Source organism: Copadichromis virginalis, linkage group LG7 (genome assembly GCF_057382275.1).
Source record: "Copadichromis virginalis isolate Kocher_CV1m ecotype Utaka linkage group LG7, C_Virginalis_male_GT1.1, whole genome shotgun sequence".
In the NCBI taxonomy this organism is placed as follows: domain Eukaryota; kingdom Metazoa; phylum Chordata; class Actinopteri; order Cichliformes; family Cichlidae; genus Copadichromis; species Copadichromis virginalis.
The window spans coordinates 68,504,121-68,525,465 of record NC_140624.1 but is presented as its reverse complement, the minus strand read 5'-3'; the positions used below and the strand labels follow the sequence as shown (position 1 = coordinate 68,525,465).

The 21,345-nt window shown below is 44.6% G+C and overlaps 3 long non-coding RNA genes across 4 annotated transcripts in view; 2 read left to right on the top strand and 1 right to left on the bottom strand.

Annotated features, from left to right (window-relative positions):
* The first annotated feature begins 444 nt into the window (after positions 1-444).
* On the top strand, positions 445-5,603 carry LOC146706716 (uncharacterized). The gene is made up of 3 exons (XR_014921615.1): positions 445-833; positions 964-1,059; positions 4,810-5,603. It is a non-coding gene; the product is annotated as an uncharacterized LOC146706716 (long non-coding RNA).
* Positions 5,604-7,242: 1,639 nt separating this feature from the next.
* The window catches only part of LOC146706712 (uncharacterized), a 36,559-nt gene continuing 22,456 nt past the window's right edge, over positions 7,243-21,345 (top strand). The window contains exon 1 of the long non-coding RNA XR_014921613.1: positions 7,243-7,413. This is a non-coding gene — a long non-coding RNA (uncharacterized LOC146706712). The remainder of the gene's footprint in view (positions 7,414-21,345) is intronic.
* LOC146706715 (uncharacterized) lies at positions 7,407-21,232 on the bottom strand. Of its 2 annotated transcripts, none has more exons than XR_014921611.1 (3): positions 21,180-21,232; positions 11,363-11,455; positions 7,407-9,191 (listed from the first exon to the last, which is right to left on the bottom strand). It is a non-coding gene; the product is annotated as an uncharacterized LOC146706715 (long non-coding RNA). The 2 variants fall into 2 exon arrangements; XR_014921612.1 differs by lacking the exon at positions 21,180-21,232 and adding an exon at positions 20,832-20,963.

Genomic DNA, 21,345 nt, shown 5'->3' with positions numbered 1-21,345 from the left:
AAAAGTAGCAGAAATACTATGATTTGGTAGAAATACTTTAATTTAGTAGAAATCCTATATTTAGCACAAATCCTATAAAGTAACAGAAATAGAATAATTTAACAAAAACAACTATAATTAAGCAGAAATAGTATGTTTTAGCAGAAATAGGGTACTTAGCACAAAAATTTAAAAGTAGCAAAAATACTATGATTTTGTAGAAATACTGTATTCATCACAAATCCTATAAAGTAACAGAAATAGAATAATTTAACAAAAAGACTATAATTAAGCAGAAATAGTATGATTTAGCAGAAATACGGTATTTAGCACAGACCGTGGGGATGAAGGGGAATGAGGACCCAGGTGCGGAGCTTTGTGTGCAAACAGTGCGTTTATTTACAGTGACGAAACTGATACACAACAATACATTCCCGTGTGTTCCCAACTCGTTAGCAATGAAGAAAATATAATCTGATCAAACATTATTCAGCTTTAAATATTGTTCAGCTTTAAAGTTACTGTGCAACTGTGTAATAAAATGTGTGCTCACGACTTTGGCCTTGAGAGCGATAAGAAGCGATCGCCTCATCCTGCAGGTGGAAGATATCTGCAAGCGAAGAGACTAGAACACCCAAGGCCGATTTCCTTTTATGGAGTTGTTTTTCTGCTAATGCAGCACTTTCCTCACAACCCCCTCCTGTAAGTTTTAGAGAATATATACCCATCCTTACAGCAAATATTAGGAATCTCCTGATGTGAGCTGTGTTGAGAGATTGTCTCTGTCTCAATAAAAGTTCACTGATTCCCCATCTGCTGCAGGTGTCCGGTTGTCTTCATTCTCCGCCAGCCTGGTTAAGTCAATTCCTCCTTAACATCTAAAAGAACCTATTTAATGAAGGAAGACGGGTTCACTTTGTGTTTAATATTATTCTATTGCTGTTGTTGTTTTTTTTATATCCTTCAATTGGCGTCACGGAACAGGATCCGCTCCAGGCCAAACTGGAACGGGTGGGAGGACATCGGCAGTGGTCTGAGTGAACGGAGTTTGGACAAAAGCTGTGTGCACACAAAAACAAGGTAAGCAGACCTTTTATTTCTGCTATATTGAACATTATAAAAATACTTAGTGTCCAAACTCCTAGTAATTCATAACCAAAATTGTCTGGCTTACTTAAGGCTTGTTGAGAATCAGACAAGTGAATAAGAGATAAGTGAATAAGAAATAAGTGAATAAGTGAATAAAGATAAGAGTGAACTGAGGTCTGACCACGGTTGCAGCCGACGGGTTGCTCTCCGGTGTCGGATAAATACCTCAGTGCAGGTCTGGGACCTTGAAAGGGTTTATTAGTAACGCCTTTCTAAACAAATTAAAAGGTTAAAGGCCTTGAGAATATTTTTTAGTAATATTCTCTAAACTACAGAAGGGTTAGGAAGGCCCAGAGGACTTTATTAGAAAAGATCCTCTAAAACTTAAAAAGGAGAAGTACTGGTTGGAGTCCAAAGGAGGGGTCCCTTTGATCAATAGGAGAAAACGGATCTCTTCTTAAAACCCCGATGATTTTAGTGTTTTAAATGTTTTGATGTTCTGTTTGATATTGGACACACATAAATACACGCTGAATGCTTGCTGTGGAACACTGGGCAGGACAGTTTGGTTCTCCGTTGTTCACAGATTACACAATTAAAGGAACTAGGTTCCTCTTTTGGTTAAAATAATACACCACACATAGAATTTTTTTTTTTACACATTTATTACATACATAAGGAGGGTAATGAGTGACTGCAGGTAATGTATGAAGTGTGAATGAGACGTGTGAACAAGGTGACAACCAACTAGCACCCCTATCAGGAAGCTCTAGGCAAGGTTACCCGCCAGACTCCGGTTTGGTAGAAGCTTGGTAACACCTGAAGGGATATTTCAGTGCTGACTCACCTTTAAAGCAGCGCCCCAGCTGTTAGTGCCTAACAGAGGCAGAAACCCAGCTGGCCCAAATTCTCCTTTAAAATCAATAAAAGAACACTCCTCCATTGACAGTAAAATGGATGGAGAATTAGATCGAGAAACTAATGATGATGGTTGGGGTCCCGGTGTTATTCTTAGCACATTGGGAGAACAATTAACATGTGTTGAGACAGTCATCAACTCCACACACCAGCCTAAAGAAGCAAAAAAGCAGAAAGAGTCATTGAGGAAAACAGCTGAAAGGTTAATGAAAGAAAAGGGAAAGAACGAGGGGAGTAGTGGTAATTGGGGAATAATTTGGCAGAATAAGGCTATGCAGGCAAAAGAGAAAGAGGAAGAAGCCAACTCAGCAGCAGCAGGTGCAGGTGTGATGAGCGGGGTGAGACACAGAAAGGAAGCAGATAAGCACGCACAGCTAAAAAAACAAAAAGCGAGTATATGTCAGGCAATGTCCCCTTTCCACGGAAAAAGCCGCAGCTCTAGATGTCATGATAGGAGATTTATTGACTACAGGAGCAATAAAGCCCACACTCCTGTCAATCCTGTGCCAAAGCCTAACAAACCTGGCGTATGGCGTTTCATACAAGACTTAAGGCAAATTAATGCAGTCAACATTCCTCTGCCACCTCTCGTTTCAGATGTTCACAGCATATTGACATACATTGCATACACATTTTACCGTGGTGGATTTATGCTCTGCCTTTTTCTCAGTGCCTGTGCATGTAGATACACAGCCGTTATTTGCATTTACACATAGAAATAAGCAGTACACTTGCACTCGTCTGCCTCAAGGCATGATGGACAGCCCTGCTGCTTTCTCAATGGTGATCCGTGCTACCCTGGACAGCTTTACTCCTCCTGAGGGCTGTACTCTGATCCACATGTGGATGACCTCCTCCTCTGTGCTGAAAGTGAAAAACTATGTCAAACTGCTACACACATGCTTCTCCAGCACCTCCAAAAGACTGGCCACAAAGCATATGCAAAGAAAATGCAGTACTGTCAGACTTCTGTTCAATATTTGGGATTCACACTGTCTCACGGAAAACGTTCCATGACTGCAGACAGGGTCAAAGCTGTGACCTCTGTCCCTCGTCCCACTACACAGAAGGAAATGTCGTCCTTCTTAGGCATGGTGAACTATTGCAGACAGTGGATACCAGACTGTTCTTTTCATGACCACATTCTGCGTGACTGTTGTAAAAAAGACAAGCCTCCTCGAATACTGTGGTCCACAGAAATGACTGCCTCTTTCAATGCATTACAGGGAGTGCTGACCTCCGCCACTCAAAGGTGCTGCCTGAATTGTTCAGGGAATGCCGGCCTGCCTGAGGGCAGTAGCAGCTTGCTCTATCATGATAAGGGACTGCGAGAAGCTCACACTCTCACATGACACTATTCTACACACCAATCACCAGGTCACGACCATTATAGCAAACATAACTAAACAACATATGCAAATCTCACTATAAAAGCGAGCAGCACAGGTGATTCGCGAGCACATTTATTGATCCTATGCTGTGTTCTTCTGACCGACAGGATGGCTCAGACAGGCTTGACGATCATGACTGCATGACACGTATACAGGAATCCACAGCACAACGTCCAGATTTAGAGCAAACACCTATCCCAGACTATGTTGGCCTTACTTCCCCTTTGCGCGTTTTGGTAAATGAACAAGGCATGAGAAACCTCTCTGCTCCCCTCTCATGGACTACAGAAACAGAACAGGCGTTTATAGGGTTAAAGCAACAGCTTTCTGTCGCCTCTGACCTTGCTGTGCCGGATTATGCTTTGCCTTTTCATCTTGATGTTTCTGGAACTGGAACCCATATCAATGGTATCCTGTTCCAGAAAAAAGGGGGAGAGAGAAAAGTGTTGACATATGTAAGCGTAATGCTTGACAACACTGAAAAACGCCACCCACCGTGCACACAACACGTTTCTGGACTTGCAAAAATCATTCAGAAAACAGCACACATAGTGATGAACCACCCACTAAAAATTTTGACATCACACAGTGTGGTGGCCTACGTCTCCTCACAGGCCTTCACACTCACTTCACTCAGGCAGAGACGCCTCAGTACCATTTTGGAAGCACCACACATCACCTACTCACATGAAGGCATAAACATGGCTGATCACATGGGATCGGGGGAACCACATATGTGTGAAGAGGTTGTGCAGGTACAGGAGAAAATCAGGCCAGATTTGCAGGCAGAACCTCTAATGGATGCAGAAAAAGATTGGTTCACAGATGGATGTTGTTTCAGAACTGAAAGTGGAATGTTGAAGGCTGCATGGGCAATAGTGGAACAGACAGACATGAGATGGAAAACAGTGAAGGCAGAGCAGTTGACAGGACAACAGTCTGCACAGAGAGCTGAACTGAGAGCGGTGATTGAAGCCTTAAGGATGGGAAAGGGACAGAAAGTGAATATATACAGTGATTCAGCTTATGCTGTGGGAGCAGTGCATGTGGAGCTCAAGCAGTGGCTAAGAGCTGGTTTTTTGACAGCCAGCGGAAAGCCTATTAAACATGAGATAGAAATGAGGGAATTAGCGGAAGCACTGTTGTTACCTGTTAAGGTGGCAGTGGTAAAATGCAAAGGATGAATCAAACTCTAAAAACTAAATTGGCTAAAATCTGTGCACAGACCAAATTAGATTGGGTTAAGGCATTGCCTCTTGCATTAATGTCCATAAGATGCTCAGTAAATCAAACCTCTGGTTACACTCCATTTGAGTTGGAGCATGGCAGGCCTTTTCCTGGCCCCTCCTCTCGCCTGTTAATGTCGGATGAAGCTGATTCAGACCTCGATCCGAGGACATATTATAACATGCTCCGCAGTTTTGTTGCCCAGTATTCCTCACAGGTCGCTGAAAGAAACCAGCAAGAGCTGAAAGAGGCGGCTACACCTGGAATGGACTACGTCCTCCTGAAAGTCACAAAGAGAAAGTGGGCTGAGCCTCGCTGGACAGGCCCTTACCGCATAACAGAGCGGACCTCCCACGCTGTCAGGCTCGAAGGGAAAGGTGACACCTGGTTTCATTACACACAGTGCGCTGCTGCCACCGAACCAGGAAGAACCTTGAGAGAGGTGCAGAAGGACCTGTCAGAAGGAGCTGCAACAGCATCACCAACCACTTGAGGGAGCCAAAGCTCAACCTACAAGCCGGCTGGTTACAAAAGGGGGTGTTCTTCATACTGAACTAAACATTTTTATTTTTCTATTTTTAACATCTTTTATGACTTTGCTTTTATATTGGCTTGAGTTTTTAAGATTTACATTTTACATTGCAATAGTTTTAACCGCTAAAAGCTCATTTAAAGTTGTGTCACTGATACTTTTTGTTGCTCTTTAACTCCTAGAACACGCCCTTGGCGAGGTGGGGGGAACTGGACCACCTTTCTCTGCCCCATCATCCTCTATTAGAAGACATCCAAGCTAAGTAAACATGTCTTGGCCCTTTCCCCCTGAAATGACAGGCAGGCAAAGATGTTGCGTCTTTGTTTGCTTCCTGGCCCTGGGTCTCATTCCCATTGGCATAATCCTGATCTGTGAAGGGCCCCCGACACTTCTGACACCTTCAAGTTCAAAAGCTTCGCCCCCTTCTGACAGTCCCAATCTGACAAATGTAGCCCCTAGGGTCTTGCCCACCTCCTCGCCAACGGATGATGAAAACTCTGATCGTGAGGGTGACGAACATTATCGTCTTTCTCTTGTTTAAATGTTTCTAGAATGGTTGTTTCTCTGTGGTGTTTTGTATTAGACTTGTTATTAATTGTTTCCCTCACCCACTTCCTCTTGAAGGATATATCTGGTTGAACTGTGTCTGGTCGGGTTGTGAGGGTTAAGCGATGTTCTCAGGGTCTCCGGACTTAAGCCTGAGCGAATGTGTACTCCCACCACTGGATATAAATTGTTTTTTTTCCACACCCCTTCCTCACGTTTTACCATATTCACTTTTGAATGTCCTTAGCAGTTACCGTTCTGGGTTTATTTTACGGTTGATTTATTCTTTCACATTTTCACGTTTATATCTCTCATTATTATAGTATACTCTGTACTCTCCACATTTTTATCATTACTTATGCTTTTTGGTTGTTGGGTTACAGGAACTGTACTGTTAATTTTGTGTCACTACCCTGGTTGCACTGACTCGTTGTATCCTTTTGTGCAGGACAGCTGTTACTGCTTTCATCGGGAACCGAGACTGCTTGCAGCCGACCCCTGGGCAGGGTGGTGCCTGGACTCTTTTCTCCTCATCTGCAATGACAGATAAAGACAAATGATAAGACCCGAGGAGTTTTTCGAGCCAGGCTTCGACACGTCTCTGTGTTCCTTTGAATGTTACTTATTTTTGTGTGTTGACCCATTTAAGATGGGTCAAAAGGGGGATTTGAAGAAAATATAATCTGATCAAACATTATTCAGCTTTAAATATTGTTCAGCTTTAAAGTTACTGTGCAACTGTGTAATAAAATGTGTGCTCACGACTTTGGCCTTGAGAGCGATAAGAAGCGATCGCCTCATCCTGCAGGTGGAAGATATCTGCAAGCGAAGAGACTAGAACACCCAAGGCCGATTTCCTTTTATGGAGTTGTTTTTCTGCTAATGCAGCACTTTCCTCACAACCCCCTCCTGTAAGTTTTAGAGAATATATACCCATCCTTACAGCAAATATTAGGAATCTCCTGATGTGAGCTGTGTTGAGAGATTGTCTCTGTCTCAATAAAAGTTCACTGATTCCCCATCTGCTGCAGGTGTCCGGTTGTCTTCATTCTCCGCCAGCCTGGTTAAGTCAATTCCTCCTTAACATCTAAAAGAACCTATTTAATGAAGGAAGACGGGTTCACTTTGTGTTTAATATTATTCTATTGCTGTTGTTGTTTTTTTTATATCCTTCAGCAACCTCAATTACACTGGTAAGCTCACACTCACAAACAGACCAGCTCGAGAACTGACAGGAAGTCCCACACAATGATCCTGCGTTGGTGGGAGCTCAATCGGATTCTTAAATAGCTCCCCGACGAGCCTGATCAGCAGCAGGTGTGTGTGGGGCTTCAGGCGTGGCCAATCCTCTAGTGGGACCACACCCATCAGGCCTGCAGGTGCTTGACATCCACACACATATACGCACACATACAGACACCCTGTCTACACACACAATAAGTGGAACACCAAACAGAAGCATAGAATAACAAATACATAACACAATATAGTTCATAACTGCTCGGGGACCCTGGGTCACTCCAACTCAGGACCCTGACAGACTGGTGTTTTCTTGACCGAGTTGTGTGACATCGTGACTGAATTCTGTGCACATTTCAGTCACTCGTGCGTGTTCTTCGATGAGTCGTGTGTTTTGTTCAATGAGTCGTGCGTTTTGATGCCGGAGTTGCTCTCTCGTACGCTGCAGTGGGTTTGACCGATCTCCCTGTGACATTTTTGTAAAGGGTTAAAGCTCAAAGGGTAGCTGTGTCTCAAACAACTGTCTCTTTCTGCTGTAAACTGTTGAACGAGCTCCTATTTATAGACTCGGTGGGCGTGGCAGAGAATGCGATGTCGCTGTGACAAAACAATGATCCTTTGATCTTCTCAAAGGATCATTGTGATGTCGCCGTGACCTCACGATGATCGTTCGAGAAGATCAAAGGAGCGCTGTGGATCATTCTGCGCATGCTCAGATCAATGAACGGGAGAATTATTTGTAAATACTTTGCTAGCTAACAAAGGTGCTTTTAGCAACAGCTGGTGGTGGTTCGTCGCTATCAACCCTTAAACTCGTGAACTGGCTCTCTAGCTTTTCGATTGCTACTGTTGTCTATCACATATGTATTATTTGGAACCCAGCTTACCTGTAAAAACAGACACACAGCAGGTAACAGGAACTACTCGGTGCGCCAGCTCGGCACCACTAGGCTGTGTCCCAATTCAGGGTCTGCACGCTTGAAGTACGCGCACTACGCACGGTGCGTACTATAAGTATGAGAAGTGCGGAAGTGAGAGGCTTGTGAAATAGGACGGTCTTGCCTTCGTCGCGCTGTTCAGGTTGCCTAGCAACCATGATACTAACCGCGAGAAACGTGTCATACAGCTTTGTGTGACAGAAACGAAGGAGAACATGTTTTGTTCATTTGAGACCAAAGGACCGTAAAACATGATTGTTGGGCTTCATTCCTGTGCTGAACAGTCATTTAAGATTAGCTAGTAAATAACAATTAGCTGATGTTGGTCATGAGACTAAAGTCATCTCACTGTGGTAATGTAAATATAATATGGCCAATATTAAAGTTATAGTCAGATTATTATGATATATTACAGCAGTGAGCTTGAACAGTTGTTTATATGTCCTATCACCTTAAATCTTCACTCAAAGACGAGTATCTGTGACAGTGTGTATACAGATGTGTTATATATAAGAGACAAATATTGTTCGTTTAATACGTTGGCATTATTACATTTGGCTCAATGCTTACATATGTGTATAAAGCAAATGTACGAGCTGTGATAACTGTGTCTGATAGAATGAAGAGTAGACTGATATATGAAATATTCCTTTATTGGGTGAGAAAATCAGACCATGTCATAACTGCTGTAAGTCACACAGAATAGACATCAGAGCCTTAAACAGGCTGACGTCTGCTAAATGGGTCAAACTGGGCAGAAAGTCTACAAACACATAACATCCTTATAGAATATGATGTAACACTATAGATCAACTTAGCTCAGAATAAATAAAGCATATAAACAGTTACAGCAATATGATGCAACAAACACAGCAGCTACTGATCCAAAATACTCAAAGCTTCATAGAACTGAAACCAACATTTATTTTAGCTCCATTCTGCTGCTGATACAGACTTTAGGTTTCTGAACATTAAACTTGTTGCCGCCTTTCATGGTGTGTAACTTGAAGGCCCTGAGTACTTTCTCCCACACTGGAAACACTGGGATGATCACATTATGTGAACATTACCTAATAAGACTGATTCAGTACAGACAGTTCTGTTAAACTTTCCTAGCAGTCCTTCACAAACAGGGAACAGTCTGTCTATTCTCTCCATCTGTCAGCTGCTGCTGGCTCTTCCTCCTCCTCTTCCTCACACACTGCCGAGTTTGTCCTGGTGGATCATCAGGGGTGCAAAGCCTCACAGATGATGTGCAGCAGTGTGTCCCTCAGTCTGTCCTCACTCTGGACACTTGCAGTCGTCACACATGGACATCAAATGTGTGATAAGCTGCAGGATTCAAACACAAGTGTAACTTATAAACACATGTTCATACTTTTATTCCACAATCAGAGAGAAAGAAACAGAGAGAGAGTGCAGGACAGACAGACAGGTGACAGTCTCAGGTGTACACACTGCTACACAACAGCACAGAGAAGCAGGATTTAGTGTTTGTGTTATTACGAGTGTAAACAAGAAGAGTTCCAGATGGTGCAGTGGACACATGTGTGACTGCTGTGATTAAAGCATCTTTCTTTCAGCTTAACGAGTGAACCGTCAGCTCGTTCAAACACACGTTAAAGTCCGTTTGGCTCGACACCACCGAACAGAGGCAGCAATATAACACAGCTCACATTAACAGTGCAGTGGATCCTGCTTGTGCCGTGATATTCAGGACTGCAAACCGAGCAGCATCACTGACTTTCAGCTTGTTGTGTTTGTGGATATATGACTGACTTTAATTATCCACAAAATCATCAGATTCTCTGCAAGATTAAGGTCGACTATATATATATTTATATATGGGGCGATCGTGGCTCGACCCTATATTATCACGCCCAAACCTCGCAATAATAGCGGTGTAACAACTTGTTCTTTGTGACAAGATAAACATGTCTCCTATACAAGATAAACACACCTTTACAATATTGACCACAGAAATGTACAATCAAGAACATTTTAACTGCTGGAACCATCTATTAAACTTCTTTATACATAAGCCATTTCTGTGACACTTACAGTATGTCTCTACCAGCTTTGCACATCTACAGACTGAAATCCTTGCGCATTCTTCTTTGCAAAACAGCTCCACAACTGCTCTGTGATGGCCTCAGAGGAGAATATTGGGAGCAACAACACCATGAAGTCCAAAGAACACCCCAGACAGGTCAAGGATAAAATTATTGAGAAATTTAAAGCAGGCTTAGGCTACAAAAAGATTTCCCAAGCCTTGAACATCCCACGGAGCACTGTTCAAGCCATCATTCAGAAATGGAAGGAGTATGGCACAACTGTAAACCTACCAAGACAAGGCCGTCCACCTAAACTCACAGGCCGAACAAGGAGAGCGCTGATCAGAAATGCAGCCAAGAGGCCCATGGTGACTCTGGACGAGCTGCAGAGATCTACAGCTCAGGTGGGGGAATCTGTCCACAGGACAACTATTAGTCGTGCACTGCACAAAGTTGGCCTTTATGGAAGAGTGGCAAGAAGAAAGCCATTGTTAACAGAAAACCAGAAGAAGTCCCGTTTGCAGTTTGCCCCAAGCCATGTGGGGACACAGCAAACATGTGGAAGAAGCTGCTCTGGTCAGATGAGACCAAAATGCAAAACGCTGTGTGTGGAAAACTAACACTGCACATCACTCTGAACACACCATCCCCACTGTCAGATATGGTGGTGGCAGCATCATGCTCTGGGGGGGCTTCTCTTCAGCAGGGACAGGGAAGCTGGTCAGAGTTGATGGGAAGATGGATGGAGCCAAATACAGGGCAATCTTGGAAGAAAACCTCTTGGAGTCTGCAAAAGACTTGAGACTGGGGCGGAGGTTCAGCTTCCAGCAGGACAACGACCCTGAACATAAAGCCAGGAAACAATGGGATGGTTTAAAACAAAACACATCCATGTGTTAGACTGGCCCAGTCAAAGTCCAGATCTAAATCCAATCCAGAATCTGTGGCAAGATCTGAAAACTGCTGTTCACAAACGCTGCCCATCTAATCTGACTGAGCTGGAGCTGTTTTACAAAGAAGAATGGGCAAAGATTTCAGTCTGTAGATGTGCAAAGCTGGTAGAGACAGACCCTAAAAGACTGGCAGCTGTAACTGCAGCAAAAGGTGGTTCTACAAAGTATCGACTCAGGGGCTGAATAATTACGCACACCCCACTTTGCAGTTATTTATTTGTAAAAAATGTTTGGAATCATGTATGATTTTCGTTCCACTTCTCACGTGTGCACCACTTTGTGTTGGTCTTTCACGTGGAATTCCAATAATATTGATTCATGTTTGTGGCTGTAATGTGACAAAATGTGGGAAAGTTCAAGGGGGCCAAATACTTTTGCAAGCCACTGTACATGCCAGCCGAGCAGCCTCAGGTAGTTCTCTAAAACATTTTAAATTATAAAGCTGGGTTTCACTACACCCTGAGAGGTCAGTGAAGGCAGCAGCGAGCTCATTTACCATCTTACAGTCTTCCAGTTTGATCTTCAGACACTCTGTCACCTGTCCCGACTGCTCCTGAGCTGCTGCCTCTTCTGGACACAGCACGCTGATCTTCACACACACACACACACACACACACACACACACACACACACACACACACACACACACACAGGTGAAATCTCTGGTATCTGAGGCACACAGTTGATGTAAAGGTAGGTTGGCTGTAAAAGGGGAGGAGCTAAAACATATTTGAACTGTGATTCATGCAAAGCTACTCTAGTGGAGCAGAAGTAGAAACCCTTGATGTAATTCCTGTCTTCATGCGAACGTGCTATAATTCAGTCCGCACACAAATGTCCCCATGTCTGCTGACCTTGCAGACTTTTGTAAAAACTTGTGCTGTCAGCGTTAATCTCGTTAAAATGATGCTAACGCCATAACCGCATTAACACGGCAAATCTGCCTTAGCGAGTTATCGCGGATCGCCCCGTGCGTGGGGCTACATGGCACTAACGCGTTAATGAGCTAACCGTGCTAACGCATTGCAGCCCACGCTAACATACATATATACATATATATACGTGTATGTATATATATATACACAAGGAGTGCAGAATTATTAGGCAAATGAGTATTTTGTCCACATCATCCTCTTCATGCATGTTGTCTTACTCCAAGCTGTATAGGCTCGAAAGCCTACTACCAATTAAGCATATTAGGTGATGTGCATCTCAAAAAATGAGAAGGGGTGTGGTCTAATGACATCAACACCCTATATCAGGTGTGCATAATTATTAGGCAACGTCCTTTCCTTTGGCAAAATGGGTCAAAAGAAGGACTTGACAGGCTCAGAAAAGTCAAAAATAGTGAGATATCTTGCAGAGGGATGCAGCAGTCTCAAAATTGCAAAGCTTCTGAAGCGTGATCATCGAACAATCAAGCGTTTCATTCAAAATAGTCAACAGGGTCGCAAGAAGCGTGTGGAAAAACCAAGGCGCAAAATAACTGCCCATGAACTGAGAAAAGTCAAGCGTGCAGCTGCCAAGATGCCACTTGCCACCAGTTTGGCCATATTTCAGAGCTGCAACATCACTGGAGTGCCCAAAAGCACAAGGTGTGCAATACTCAGAGACATGGCCAAGGTAAGAAAGGCTGAAAGACGACCACCACTGAACAAGACACACAAGCTGAAACGTCAAGACTGGGCCAAGAAATATCTCAAGACTGGTTTTTCTAAGGTTTTATGGACTGATGAAATGAGAGTGAGTCTTGATGGGCCAGATGGATGGGCCCCTGGCTGGATTGGTAAAGGGCAGAGAGCTCCAGTCCGACTCAGACGCCAGCAAGGTGGAGGTGGAGTACTGGTTTGGGCTGGTATTCAATTCAATTCAATTCAATTTTATTTATATAGCGCCAAATCACAACAAAAGTCGCCTCAAGGCGCTTCATAGATACAGAGAAAAACCCAACAATCATATGACCCCCTATGAGCAGCACTTTGGCGACAGTGGGAAGGAAAAACTCCCTTTTAACAGGAAGAAACCTCCGGCAGAACCAGGCTCAGGGAGGGGCGGCCATCTGCTGCGACCGGTTGGGGTGAGAGAAGGAAGACAGGATAAAGACATGCTGTGGAAGAGAGACAGAGATTAATAACAGATATGATTCAATGCAGAGAGGTCTGTTAACACATAGTGAGTGAGAAAGGTGACTGGAAAGGAAAAACTCAATGCATCATGGGAATCCCCCGGCAGTCTACGTCTATTGCAGCATAACTAAGGGAGGATTCAGGGTCACCTGGTCCAGCCCTAACTATATGCTTTAGCAAAAAGGAAAGTTTGAAGCCTAATCTTGAAAGTAGAGATAGTGTCTGTCTCCTGAATCCAAACTGGAAGCTGGTTCCACAGAAGAGGGGCCTGAAAACTGAAGGCTCTGCCTCCCATTCTACTTTTAAATACTCTAGGAACAACAAGTAGGCCTGCAGAGCGAGAGCGAAGTGCTCTAATAGGGTGATATGGTACTACAAGGTCATTAAGATAAGATGGGGCCTGATTATTTAAGACCTTGTATGTGAGGAGCAGGATTTTGAATTCAATTCTGGATTTAACAGGAAGCCAATGAAGGGGAAATCTGCTCTCTCTTTCTAGTCCCTGTCAGGACTCTTGCTGCAGCATTTTGGATTAGTTGAAGGCTTTTCAGCGAGTTTTTTGGACTTCCTGATAATAATGAATTACAGTCGTCCAGCCTGGAAGTAATAAATGCATGAACTAGTTTTTCAGCGTCACTCTGAGACAGGATATTTCTAATTTTAGAGATGTTGCACAAATGGAAGAAAGCAGTCTTACATATTTGTTTAATATGTGCGTTGAAGGACATGTCCTGGTAAAAAATAATGGATTGGATTTATATAGCGCTTTTCAAGGCACCCAAAGCGCTTTACAATACCACTATTCATTCACTCTCACATTCATACACTGGTGGAAGCAAGCTACAGTTGTAGCCACAGCTGCCCTGGGGCAGACTGACAGAAGCGAGGCTGCCATATCGCGCCATCGGCCCCTCTGGCCAACACCAGTAGGCATGTAGGGTAAAGTGTCTTGCCCAGGGACACAACGACCAGGACAGAGAGCCCAGGGATCGAACCGGCGACCTTCCGGTTACAGATGCGATTCCCAACCCCCTGAGCCACGGTCGCCCAATAAAAAAATGACTCCAAGGTTCCTCACAGTGTTACTGGAGGCCAAGGTAATGCCATCCAGGGTAAGAATCTGGTTAGATACCATATTTCTAAGATTTTCAGGGCCGAGTATCATCAAAGATGAGCTTGTGGGGCCTTTTCGGGTTGAGGATGGAGTCAAGCTCAACTCCCAGTCCTACTGCCAGTTTCTGGAAGACACCTTCTTCAAGCAGTGGTACAGGAAGAAGTCTGCATCCTTCAAGAAAAACATGATTGTCATGCAGGACAATGCTCCATCACATGCGTCCAAGTACTCCACAGCATGGCTGGCAAGAAAGGGTATAAAAGAAGACAAACTAATGACATGGCCTCCTTGTTCACCTGATCTGAACCCCATTGAGAACCTGTGGTCCATCATCAAATGTGAGATTTAAAGGAGGGAAAACAGTACACCTCTCTGAACAGTGTCTGGGAGGCTGTGGTTGCTGCTGCACACAATGTTGATGGTGAACAGATCAAAACACTGACAGAATCCATGGATGGCAGGCTTTTGAGTGTCCTTGCAAAGAAAGGTGGCTATATTGGTCGCTGATTTGTTTTGTTTTTGAATGTCAGAAATGTATATTTGTGAATGTGGAGATGTTATATTGGTTTCACTGGTAAAAATAAATTGGGGTACTGGAACAAGAAGGCATCGGTGGGCAAGGGACGAAAACAGGGCGTTGTTGGAATGCTACTACGCAAGTAACCCCGGCGGAAGGGGCTACATGAATAGGATGAGGGACCTATGGATTCTTCGATACCCAACATCCACAATGACGGCGAAACAACTAGTAGCTCAGTGTTCCAACATTCGAAAGAAGGGACTGCTCTCACAGCTAGAGATTGACGAGGTACAACACAAATGCTACGGCAAGGAGGAGTCAGGACGCCAGGTCAGGGGGGAGATATCATCACCCCCACCCGAGATTGGGTACATAGCCCCAAGTGCGATAGGAGAAGGATCGTTGAGTGCGAGAGGAACTGACCTGAAAAATAGGATCATGGCCAAGCTTGAAACCTGGATCCCCCGTAGCCGGTTACCAAGATTACGTGAAGTACCCTCAGAAGGTCTGCTAGATGATGTTAATGCAGCACTACGGGCAATACCTACAACCACGATTACCGACACTAACAAGCTGATCTACAATACGGGATCAGTGAGATGCTTGGCTACAAGTTGAACAGCCACAAGGGGCAGTACCCTCCATGGAGAAGGAGGCTAGAGGGCAAGATCAAAGTAGCACGGAGGGAGGTTAGCCAACTAACGGAGTTGCAGAAAGGTGCGACAAATAAGGTGCCTAAGAAATACAGCAAGCTGTCCATACCTGAGGCCTTGGAAACTGCCAAGCAAAGACTCACAGCCTTGGCCAGCCGCTTGAGGAGGTACACCAGAGAGATAGAAGGCAGGAGAATAAACCAGCTGTTCTCCACAGAACCAGCAAAGGTGTACTCTCAGTGGCAAGGGAACAATAAGAGAACAGCACCACCAAGGCTGGAGACGGAGCAATACTAGAAGAGCATATGGGAGAAGGATACAACCCATAACGGCAATGCTCAGTGGCTAGAGGATCTGAGGGCAGACCACAGCGACCTCCCTGAACAGGGTCCAGTAACCATCACAGTGGCAGATATCCAAGAAAGGGTCTCCAGTATGAAGAGTTGGACAGCACCAGGGCCCGACATGGTTCACGCCTACTGGCTGAAGAAGCTAACTGCACTCCACGAGCGTCTGGCAGCACAAATGAACCAGCTGCTAGTTAACGAAAGACACCCGGAATGGCTAACTGAAGGCCGGACGGTCCTGATCCCCAAGGACCCCAAGAAGGGACCGGTCCCCTCCAACTACCGACCAATAACCTGCCTCAGTACTACATGGAAGCTCCTGTCAGGCATCATATCGGCTAAGATGAACAGGCACATGGGTCAATACATGAGCGGGACACAGAAAGGAATTGGCAAGAATACCAGAGGTGCAAAACACCAGCTACTGGTAGACAGAACAATCAGCCGAGACTGCAAGACCAGACTGACCAACCTGTGCACTGCCTGGATTGATTACAAGAAGGCCTATGACTCAATGCCCCACAGCTGGATACTGGAATGCCTAGAATTGTACAAGATCAATGGGACCCTAAGAGCCTTCATCAGGAACTCAATGGGGATGTGGCGTACAACACTAGAGGCCAACTCCAAGCCCATAGCACAAGTTACCATCAAGTGCGGGATCTACCAAGGAGATGCTCTGTCCCCACTGCTGTTCTGCATAGGCCTGAACCCCCTCAGTGAGATCATTAACAAGACTGGCTACGGATACCGACTACGGAACGGAGCAGTTGTCAGCCACCTCCTGTACATGGATGACATCAAGCTGTATGCCAAGAGTGAACGAGACATCGATTCACTCATCCACACTACCAGGCTATACAGCAATGACATTGGAATGTCGTTCGGACTGGAGAAGTGTAGTCGGATGGTAACAAAGAGAGGGAAGGTAGTCAGAACTGAGGGGATTGAACTACCAGAAGGCGACATAGAGGACAGTTACAAGTACCTGGGGATCCCGCAGGCAAATGGGAACCATGAAGAGGCCGCTAGAAAGGCTGCAACCACCAAGTACCTGCAGAGGGTCAGGCAAGTCCTGAGGAGTCAGCTGAATGGTAAGAACAAGATCCGGGCCATCAACACATACGCCCTGCCCGTGATCAGGTACCCTGCTGGGGTAATAAGCTGGCCAAAGGAGGAGATAGAAGCCACTGACATAAAGACAAGAAAGCTCCTTACCATGCATGGAGGGTTTCACCCCAAGTCCAGCACCCTGAGGCTGTACGCTAAGCGGAAGGAAGGGGGCCGGGGACTGGTGAGTGTCAGCACCACAGTCCAGGATGAGACAAGGAACATCCAAGAATACATTGGGAAGATGGCCCCAACTGACCGAGTGCTCAGTGAATACCTCAGGCAGCAGAAACCCAAGAAAGAGGAGGGAGACGAGGAACCATCATGGAAGGACAGGCCCCTGCACGGTATGTACCACCGGCAGATAGAGGAGGTGGCTGATATCCAGAAATCCTACCAGTGGCTGGACAAAGCTGGACTGAAAGACAGCACAGAGGCACTAATCATGGCAGCACAAGAACAAGCTCTGAGCACAAGATCCATTGAGGCTGGGGTCTATCACACCAGGCAAGACCCCAGGTGCAGGCTGTGTAAAGATGCCCCAGAGACAATCCAGCACATAACAGCAGGGTGCAAGATGCTAGCAGGCAAGGCATACATGGAACGCCATAACCAAGTGGCCGGCATACTGTACAGAAACATCTGTGCCGAGTATAACCTGGAAGTCCCGAGGTCAAAATGGGAGATGCCCCCAAGGGTGGTGGAGAATGACCGAGCTAAGATCCTGTGGGACTTCCAGATACAGACAAAATGGTGGTGGCTAACCAACCGGACATAGTGGTGGTAGACAAACAGAAGCAGACGGCCGTAGTGATCGATGTAGCGGTTCCGAATGACAGCAATATCAGGAAGAAGGAACACGAGAAGCTGGAGAAATACCAAGGGCTCAGAGAAGAGCTCGAGAGGATGTGGAGGGTGAAGGTAACGGTGGTCCCCATGGTAATCGGAGCACTAGGTGCGGTGACTCCCAAGCTAGGCGAGTGGCTCCAGCAGATCCCGGGAATAACATCGGAGATCTCTGTCCAGAAGAGCGCAGTCCTGGGAACAGCTAAGATACTGCGCAGGACCCTCAAGCTCCCAGGCCTCTGGTAGAGGACCCGAGCTTCAAGGACAAACCGCCCGCAGGGGCGTGCTGGGTGTTTTATTTATATATAAATAAAAGAATTGGGAGAATTTAACAATACATACATACATACATACACACACAGACATATATATATATATATATATATATATATATATATATATATATATGTCTGTGTGTGTATATAATCGATGTATAAATGCTCAATCAACAATCCTTTATTCCATACAATTCAACACTTTAAGAGCACAAACCCTCCGGATGGGGAGACATGCATGCAGAGTGACACAGCAAATCTCAAACTGGTGGAGTGTTACTCAAGCTCTTATAGCCTCTAATGGGCAACACCTAGTCGTAAAGGCCTAAACATTCACATTCTTTCTCTCACACGGCGCCCAAGTTATGACCTCGGCTCATTGTTTTTCCTGCTCCCAACAAGGTGGTGGGGTGAACCTCCTGTGGAATGTGCTCTGTCTCCTCTGCTATCAGAACAGCAAGGCCCTGACTCTCTGCACACAATATTCTCTTCTTAACTCAGCAGTATAGTGCATCATAAAACAATATCATCCATTCACAATAAATCAGCAGTCTAATGTTCTAATATATGGTATACATATACATATGTGTATGTATGTGTATATATATGTATGTTTGTCATTGTTAACGTCACACCTAAAAACATAGCTTTTACTTTACGGTACAACAGGTATCATTTACCGTAATACCTGTTATATGCACGCGTGATACACAATAATAACACATAATAACCAATCAGACAGATTCATCAGGTAACATGAGAACATTCACTGCCTGGAACAGCGTATGGATGCTAGGGCTCCGGTGCACCGTCAGCCTCAGAATCTCCAGCTACTGGCTGCTGTGCTGCTGTAGATGGAGGGCAACCAGCTATGTGATGGTGATTAACTTATTCACCACAAGGTGTCACTGCTGTGCTTCCCAACAACACTCACGCTACAAGGTAAGAGTCCCCTTTGTTGTGTCAGTTAGTGATGGAGACATATAGTTTGCTGCAAATACCTGTATAATTGATTGTTCTTCTCTCCTAACTTCAGTGCAGCTTGTAGAATAAAAATATAAATGAAACTGTTAACATTAAAGCTAACAGCTGGCTGCTTTCACCTTTACTTTGTGCTACATTCCTGTTCATCAAAACATCATTGCAGACAAATAAGGTCTCCATGTACCTGACCTGAGTGCATCTCTTAGAAACAAAATATCACCTCTCATTCTATTGGCTGTACCTTCCAGTGTTGGGTAAGTTACTTTAAATTAGTAACTTAGTTACATTACTAGTTACTTCTATCAAAAGTAACTCAGTTACTTCAAGTTACTCGTTACTTTCAGAGTAACTAGTTACTAGGGAAAGTAACTTTGGTTTTACTCAGAATTCTCTTGTTAATGTGTTGCTTCCGTAACTGGATACCCAGCCAGACTGTCAGTCTTCTAGCTTGCTTACTTGCCACAGTGCACTGTGCCACCTACCAATAGAAAGGAAAAAAATAATGTGCACATTTCCACGAGAGAAATCCCACGCCTGATTCTATCCTATCCTGCTTTTTACATCCAACACAAAAACTGCAGTCGTGGTGCTTTCGATTGTACTCAGAACTCGGAAATTCTGCCTTCTGAATAGGAAGATGTAGGTAACACCAGACTGCAGATGAGCTGCTTACAGGGCTGGACTGGGACAAAAAATCGGCCCGGGGAATTTGACTAGAGACCGGCCCACCATTATAGGAAAAATCATAAAGCCTTTGAATGAAAATAAACCCTGTTGTGACAGTGATGTACACTGTTCTGATGGTATATATGCATCAATCTATCAATCGTTTGTTGTAAGACTCAGATAATTATTTTTTTAAAAGCGAGACATTTTAAATGATAATAAGAAAGAAAAGTATTTCTTTGTGCCCCCCTCTCCCTGTTAATGCCCTACATGGCCCCCTGGCAACACTTTGCTAGACCCGCCCCTGCACAGTTACCAGCTGTCAGCTACTTAGAAAAGGATCCTGGTGTTATTTGTCTCTCAGAAACAGTTCATAACTTCAACTCATTCATGTCACCTAAAAGGTAAACCTGTTTCTCCATCACCTGTTCAGCTCTGATGGTTCAGTAAGGACATCTCCTGGTTTCATCTTCATGTTTCCCTCTCACCACATAACCAAACCATATCATGACCAGCAGCTTTACAGCTGTGGCTCCAGCAAACATCAGCTGATACTAGAAAGTAATATTAAATAAATTCTAACAACAGCTGATCAAGCTTGAACGTGCTGCTGTTGTTTATCCGCTGGTTTCCTCTTTCTGGCACAAAGTGGGCGATAAACAAACAACAGAGAAAAGCCGATCAGCTGATCATTGATCAGTTTCATGATTGAAGTAGAAACAGGAGAGGGAGGGGGGAGAATGAAAGAAGAAGAGGCAGCTGTGCAGCAAAGACACAGAATAACTGCAGCTTTGTCTTTTTCATTGTAGCTGAATTACGGGACAAACTGTTCCTTTTCACCTCAATAAGAAACGCGTAATATTTTCTCTGAATACCAGACGATTCTGTTTTTTACGGGACGGTTGGCAACTCTAATAATTAATCTTATGAACAAAATAAAGTTCAACATCAGTAACATAGCACCACCCAGCTGTATAGAAACCCTGTCATGCTAGCTAGCACGCAGTACGAAAAAGTCAGCACAGCTAAAATAAACTCCACCTAAACTTGGTTCATATCTGACCCAGAGAGACTGCAGGTCATAACTTCTTACCTGAAGTTCAGTTCACCTGACACTCTCGGACCAGCGGCTGCTTCGGGTCTCTCCTCCTGTCTCCCCTTTCCCTCCTCCACCTGCTGCCTCCACCACTTGCTAATGTTATTGAATCTGTGGAAGCTCCGCGATGCCTCCACACGAAGTAATGAATAACCAGCATATTTAAATCCCAGTAACGAGTAACGCGTTCCTGGTTTTGGCATAATAACTAGTTACCGTGCTACTTACCACAATAATAACGTAGTTACTGTAACGCGTTACTTAATAACGCGTTAGTCCCAACACTGGTACCTTCATGATGTAAACAATGACGTGCATGCAGCGCAGGTATCGCCTCCAACTGTGCAGCCTTACTGGGTTTGCTGTGAAATATTTAAAGAGACCAAATATTTGCCGCTCACATCAAACTGGACTCTATGAACTAGAATTAGTTCAAAAACAATTGGTTAACATTTCTGTTTTTACATTTACGATTACCAACACACACCACAGAAACGTCTTTTCACAGAGGGCCACTTCCTGTGTGGATGAAGCAAACCGACAGCAGGCAGTTGTGATTCGCTGGCTGTGACTCACCTGAAGCGTTACAGGCCTCTCTGCTTGGACTGTTGGGCTGAGGCTCACCTGGGTCAGGATTGGACCGTCTGTGCTCAGAACATCGGCTCACTCTGATTCAATTCATGTCAGAACAAAACCAAGAACAGCTGGGTGGTAACTAAGTACAAAATACTTAAGCATTCCA